Below are 6,833 nucleotides of genomic sequence, written 5' to 3' on the forward strand. Positions count from 1 at the left end.
TATATATGAACATTTTTTTTTCAGAATTGGTTTTTACCTTCTGGAAAACATGCCCTTTCAATTTCATTATTCTACACAAGCTTGATTGCTTTAATTTTATCAAGCCATGAAGTTTCCCCATCCAAACTCTACTTTCTGCAGTTTGGAGGAAGCCTTAAATCATTGAAACATAGAGGCATTTTGGCACTGTCTTTTTCCCTTCCTGGGGAGGAACTGCATTATGACCGAGGTTGCATATTAGTGTATGAAGAGAGTTTAACAAGCGCCAGTGGCACTAATGCTGGCGTCAACTACTTTGATTTATAGAAAAAGGATCAGCAGAACACAGCAGGGTCCGTATGATTAAAACCACAATGTTTCATGTGTAGCTTTGCAGGCGCCTTCAACTTAAAAGGTTTCTCACAGTGAATGCTATTTGAGACTGCCTAGAAACTATACGCTATCATTTGCATTAGGCTCTTCTACCTAGACAGTGTAGCAACAGACAGTTAGCATGCCCCTTTGTAGCTTTGGGGATTTTTTAAAATAAAATAATTGCCCGATAGAGTATCCACTCCATATGCTGCACCATTGCTCCATATAGTCAATAGCCCCTCTCTTCGTAGCCTTGATTTTGTTTTCAAGTTCCCAGGCAATATTGTATATCGATCTATATGTAGCCATCTTTAGTGCAGCATCGTGGAACTGTGTATGCAGGTTTTCGAAGATACTATAGTTGGAGTTCTGTCCTCCTTTCTTCTGTGCTTTTTGAAGCTTCTTTCATGTTTGCTCTCCTTGCTTTGACCTTATCAAGTAAGCTGGCATCATTTAGAATATCGGGGCACTACCAGGGTTTGAGTAGCATCCCTGCAGTGTGTGTTTTCGTCTTCTCACCCCTTCTTTCTCCAGCTGGGCTAGATGCTATGAAGCAAAAAATTGCCATTCTTCCCCCTCCCCCTGCAAACTCCTCTATCTATGAATACTACAAATGAGAAGTCCTCAGATATTCTCTGTATAATCATTAAGGTACTAGAGAGAGAAAGAATAGATAATCGCTTGAAAAGAAAACAATTAGGTGAAAAGAAAAACTAGATGCAGCGAACAAGTCACTGCTGTGACAGCCAAGAGATTAAATTACACATAACAAGAAAATTCAGCACCTGTTTTTAAAAAAAATGATATTACCTTAATCTTTCCAGATTATATTTGTTTTTCTACGTAGTGAACATCAGAGATGGGCTCTTAACACAGAATTCAAATCTATATTTCAAAAACCTAAATATTAGGTTGTATTTGAATTAGGATTTTTGTGATTCAGGTGCTCCTGTGTGATATAGACTAGCAGATCTCCTGACTCTATTTTTTTTTTCATATTTGTAAAGTGTTTTCTAAAGATGTGTGTAGACAAAAGAATAGTTACTGTTTACATTGATGCAACTGTGTTTGCATGACCTGGGATTTCCCTTTACTCTAAAGTTCATTTAGTGCCTTAAAGTAACACTACTTGAAGATGTGTTAATTTGTGGTGCTCTCCAGTTACACCGCTCCAACTGTTGATTTGTTTGTGCAAACAGCCAGAAACTCCAAAGACTTCTAATCAATCTCCTTCACCATGAGGGGGTGCTATGTTCTGGCCTTTAGACAGTAGGTGCTGGAAAGATGTAAGGCAGAGGTTGGCGAGTGGGGCAAAGGGCCTGCAGGCTTGGGCCTATTACCTGGACCCCAGTGGTCTTGGCCAGCAACCAAAAAGAAAGCCTCTGCAAGGTATAAGGCAGAGATGGGTAATGGGGGGTGAAGAGCCTACTACCCAGACTGCAGAGGTCTTGGCCAGTAACCAAGAAGAAGGCCTCAGGAATTCAGAAAAGAAACTCAAGCCTCAGCTTCCTTTAGTGGAAGGCCTGACTTGCACCCCAAGACCTTTGCAGCAATGAATAAAATGAGCTTGCAGAACTTGTCCAGCTCATGCTGATGCAGGACATGGACAAGAAGACTATATGAAGTGGGCCTGAAGAACTTGTGCAAATAGAGCTGATGCTCAGGCAAAGCCAGTGAAGAAGCCTCAGCAGTGGTCATAGCTCAGGAGCGCAGCTTCCTTTGTGGCCAGCAATAATTCAAAAGTTACAAGGGTGCAGAGGTGGGCAAGTGGGGCAAAGAGCCCGCAGACCTGGGCCTAATACCCGGACCCCAGGAGGGAATTTGTTGGAGGTCTTGGCCAGCAACCAAGAAGAAAGCCTCTTCATTTGTGGCCAGCAACAATCCTCTAATTACAATTGCATAATATCCTCAGTAGCAAACAGGGCCAGCTACCAGGATGAGTGCTACAATAATATGAAATGGATTTGCAGAACTTGTGCAACTCTTACCGTACTTGAGTTGATGCTTGGGTCAAAGCCTGGGAAGAAAGCTTCCACTATTCAAGTAGTACACAGAAGAGACACCTCAGCAGTACTTGTTGGCAGCAACCAGGAGGTGGAAGTAATACAAGTTCAGTAAGGGTAGTATTTAAAGAAGAAGGGTATATATCTCTTCTCCATGGGAATAGAGGGACCTAGGGAGGAGATTGAACCAGGAGATGGGCATTTCCTCCTCCGCCCAAGGGAAAGAGGCAGGAAGGGTGCATAACCACCTGCCTTATGCTCAGTATCTGCTTTCTCATCATAAGGAATCAAACTGTAATTATAAGTCTATATAACATGCGTCTATATAACATAAGTCTATATCATACATTGGCTATATATATATATATATATATGGTGGAAGCCCAGGATGTATGTGATGTGTGCAGGGTGATGAGGCAGATCTACTTACTTTGAAATGCTGTGATAAGGAATTGAACCATTACAGTTATTACTGACCATTAATACATCTTCATTAATATTACTATCACTACAAACTCATTAATATATTACTATTGGAATTCGTAGTATTATTGGCTCCTATTACTAGTATTACCTGTTATTATATTATAAGTCTGTGTAAGTCAGGATGAAAGTCAACTATAATTATAGATGCAAATGCTGTTTACCTGGGGATTACTGCTGGAACCCTTGAGAAGGATAGGAACTGTGCTACATTGTTCAATGGCAAGTTGTATTCCTGGTTTAACAGCATTAATGACAATAAGAAGATACAAGTACCCAGAGGACTTGGAATACACAGAGGAAAGTGAAGAAGTGGAATTTGTAGCAAAGCAAAGGAAGTGAAAAAATGGAAGAAGTGGAGTTTGACCAGCTCTGTTGAGAAACCAGAGGAGGACCAGAATCTGCATGGTGTGGGCCTGTGAGAGCAGCTCGGACTGGTGGGAGTGAATTGTGCTGATGACTTGGAACGATCAGCAGTGGCGGAAGATATTCTGAATGAAAAGGGAGACATTCTATCATATCGTCTTGATGCAAGGGCCCCACATGGTGAGGCAGGACACTAACATGTATTGGGCCAGCCCGCCAGACAAGAGGGTTGCTGTGGCCATCATGAAACTGGCCAACCTATCCAGCCTTTGCTACATTGTGAATCAATTCGGCATGGCTGCTTGCATGGTCAGGCTGGCAAATCATGAGGTATGCCAGCTGCTTATGGAGATTACTGCAAACAAAATTATCCACCTGGCGAATCCACAGAAAGTCATAGGTGGCTTTAACGAGAAGGGGTTCCCAAACTGCGTGTGGGGTTTAGACAGCACTCGCATCCCAGTGCTGTGCCCTGTGGGGATGGGGAGGACTTTTACAAACAGGAAAGGATATGCCTCCATGATCCTGCAAGCCGTGGTGGACCACTGGGGCTGGTTCATGAACTTTTATACCAGGTGAGCTGGCAGTGCACATGATGCATGCATGTTCAGAAACTCTCCTCTGCCTGGCCTTGTGGAGAAAGGACACAAGCACCCGGCATGGGGGAGACAGTGATCTGTGGTGTCACCATTCCCCTGATTATATTAGCAGACGCTGCCTACCTGCTAAAGCCCTGGCTCATGAAGCCTTATGGAGGGAGCATCACTGACCTGCAGAAGCTGGTTTTTAACTACCATCTGAGCAGTTGCAGGATGGCCGTGGAATGTGCATTTGGCTGACTGCAAGGATGGAGGGCAGTTATGTGCCAGCTTGAGCTGGAGCAAGAAAATATTATGGCCTTTCTAGTGGCAGCCTGCATGCTGCACACTATCTGTGAGAGCTATGGAGAGGTTTTCAAGGAATCATGGGAAGAAGAAGTGCAACAGGCAACAGAGACTTGTCCAGGCGGCGGCGGCAGCAGCAGCAGCAGCAGCAGCACAGGGACTGAGGAAGAGAGGTTGGTTGGACAGCCCTTGTGTGCGATTGTCTGGCAGGATATATTGCTGACAACAACACCTAGGAGAGTTTTGCCCCGGGCCCCACACCGTCTTCGGTTTGGCTCTGGTATGGTGGCGGGAGCAGCCTTGTGTGATCTGTCAGGCTGATGGCCCCCCCTGCACTCCTGGGAGAGCTGTGGGCTCTGCTGACTCCTCCCAGGGTGCAGGGAGCTCCGATCTGCTTCCCGGATGACAGGAGGCTAATGTTGCTGTCTGGGCCCAGCAAAACCCATGACATAGATGACCCTGTGTGTGTTAAGGTGCAGTGGGCTGAAAACTGCAGGGGTGGTAGCCCCTGGTGAGGCCACAAAGCCTACCAAGTTTCAAGGAGATAAGTAATGGGGTTTGGGGGGAACTGCACCTCAAGCTGCAGACAAGTAAAACTTGTGACATGGGTGACACTGTGTGTGTTAAGGCACAGCAGGGTGAAAGCTGCAGGCCTGCTAGCCCCTGCTGTGGCCATGAAGCCTGCCGGCTGTCAAGGAGATGTGTGTAGGGCTTCTGGGTTCTGGGGCCTGCACCTCTAGCTGCTGACAGGCAAAACTCGTGACATGGGTGCTTGTGCAACTGACTGTCTGTCTTGGGGCAGTTGATTGTCTGTATTGATTATTTCCTCTCCTTAGTCTGTGGTTTTGTAGGTGTTAATGAGTTAATGGACAACGATTAAGACCTACAACACCACAAACTAAGGAGAGGAAACAATCAATACAGACAATCAACTGCTCTAAGACAGACACAGTTGCACAAGCACCCATGTCACAAGTTTTGCTTGTCTGCAGCTTGAGGTGCGGTTCGCCCCCAAACCCCTGCACTTATCTCCTTGAAACCTGGCAGCATTTGTGGCCTGAGCAGGGGCCACCACCCCTGCAATTTTCACCCCATTGTGGTATAACACATGCACATGACATGAGTTTTGCTTTTAAGTGTTTGGGGTGCAGTTCCCCCAGAACCCCTGCACCAATATTTCTGAAGCTTGGCAGACTTCATGCTACCAGAAGAGGCCATCAGCTCTGCAAGTTTCATTGAAATTAGACAACAAACAACAAAGTTATAGATATTTCATTGATTCCCCATTATATCCTATGGCTGGATCTCTGAGGCAGCGCTGAACCTTTGGAGCCACTTCGGCCGGATTGAAGTGGGAACTCAGTCCTGAGCTCTGGATCAGATCCCTGGCATCCAAAGTGGTTCAATCTGAAGCTGGATCAAATAGCTGCCTACTCGCACAGGCCTACTGGCTGCCTCCCAACAGCACATGCTTTTAAAGTGTGTCTGGGGCTATGTGGAGTTCGTCCACCATTCCCCTGAAGCTGCTGGGACACTCTCATCTTGGTAGGCAGCTCCAGTGGACCTTCCCAGGCCCTCTGCTTTCCCCTTAGGGTCCAGCAGTTTCTCTTTTGCCAGTCCCCATTCGGGGCTCTCTGGGAGTGCGGGAGATGCACTTCTACAGGGTCCTATGGTTTTTCTGTTCTTCCTCCTACTTTTTACATACTTGTAGTATCCCTTGGTATTGCCTTGTATATCCCTTGCAAGTTGTATCTCAAATTGTGCCTTGGCCTTCCTGATCTTCTCCCCGAATTCTCCCTGACCATTTCTTTCTTAGTATACTATGATCATTTGTCCGCTTTTTATAGGATTCCTTGTTGAATTTCAACTCATTGAAAAGATTGCTTTCTAACTAGACTGGACTCTTGTTCTTCTGTTGCACTGCTTGCTCCTGCACTTTTAAGAAGCCCCCCTTAAAGTACAGCTAGCTCTCCTGGATTCCTTTTCCCCTCAGGCTTGCCTCCCAGGGAATCCTGTACACCAGTTCCCTGAGTTTGTTAAAGTCTGCTTTTCTGAAGTCCAGTGTCCTTATTCTGCTGCTCTCCTTCTTTCTTCCCTTTATGAAGCAATTATTAAATTATCATAGTTGTATTCTGATGACACACTGGTTCCCTGCTGGGTTTGTGCAAAACATGTAACTTTGGAAATTGATGACTATTGAATAGTCAAAGGGTATCAAACAAGTACTGAGACCATAGCCATGGTGGGGTGAGATGGAGAGGGAAAGTAAGCAAACTTTATTGGTAGTGTTTTGGTGGGATCTGTAACCCCAGAAGGTGTTTTCTACTGTTAGATTCCTACCACATTTGAAGAAAATGATTTTATGAATATTTCCACTAAATAAGCATTATTGCACCTAAGACATGCTTGGTTCTGTCCTCAGTTTTGCTCCCTAATGGAAACAGTCTGCAAGATTCCAAATGTTGGCTAATAGCTCAGGTTGAAAGGAATAAAAGCGTAAACAAAATGACTGAAAGCACTTTAAAGGCACCTGACAAACACAGAGCAGCCTAATAGTAAAAGGCTGAAGAGAGAGAGCAATAAACAATCCAGTGCTAAAAGGAGCATTAAGCAAATGCAGAAATAACCTAACATAGTTTCATAGTTTCTAGGGTCAGAAGGGACCTGAGCAGATCATTGAGTCCGACCCCCTGCCATGGCAGGAAAGAGTACTGGGGTCAAATGACCCCAGCAAGGTGTACAT

Source organism: Crocodylus porosus, unplaced genomic scaffold (genome assembly GCF_001723895.1).
Source record: "Crocodylus porosus isolate Cpor-Errol unplaced genomic scaffold, CroPor_comp1, whole genome shotgun sequence".
NCBI classification, from domain to species: Eukaryota; Metazoa; Chordata; order Crocodylia; family Crocodylidae; genus Crocodylus; species Crocodylus porosus.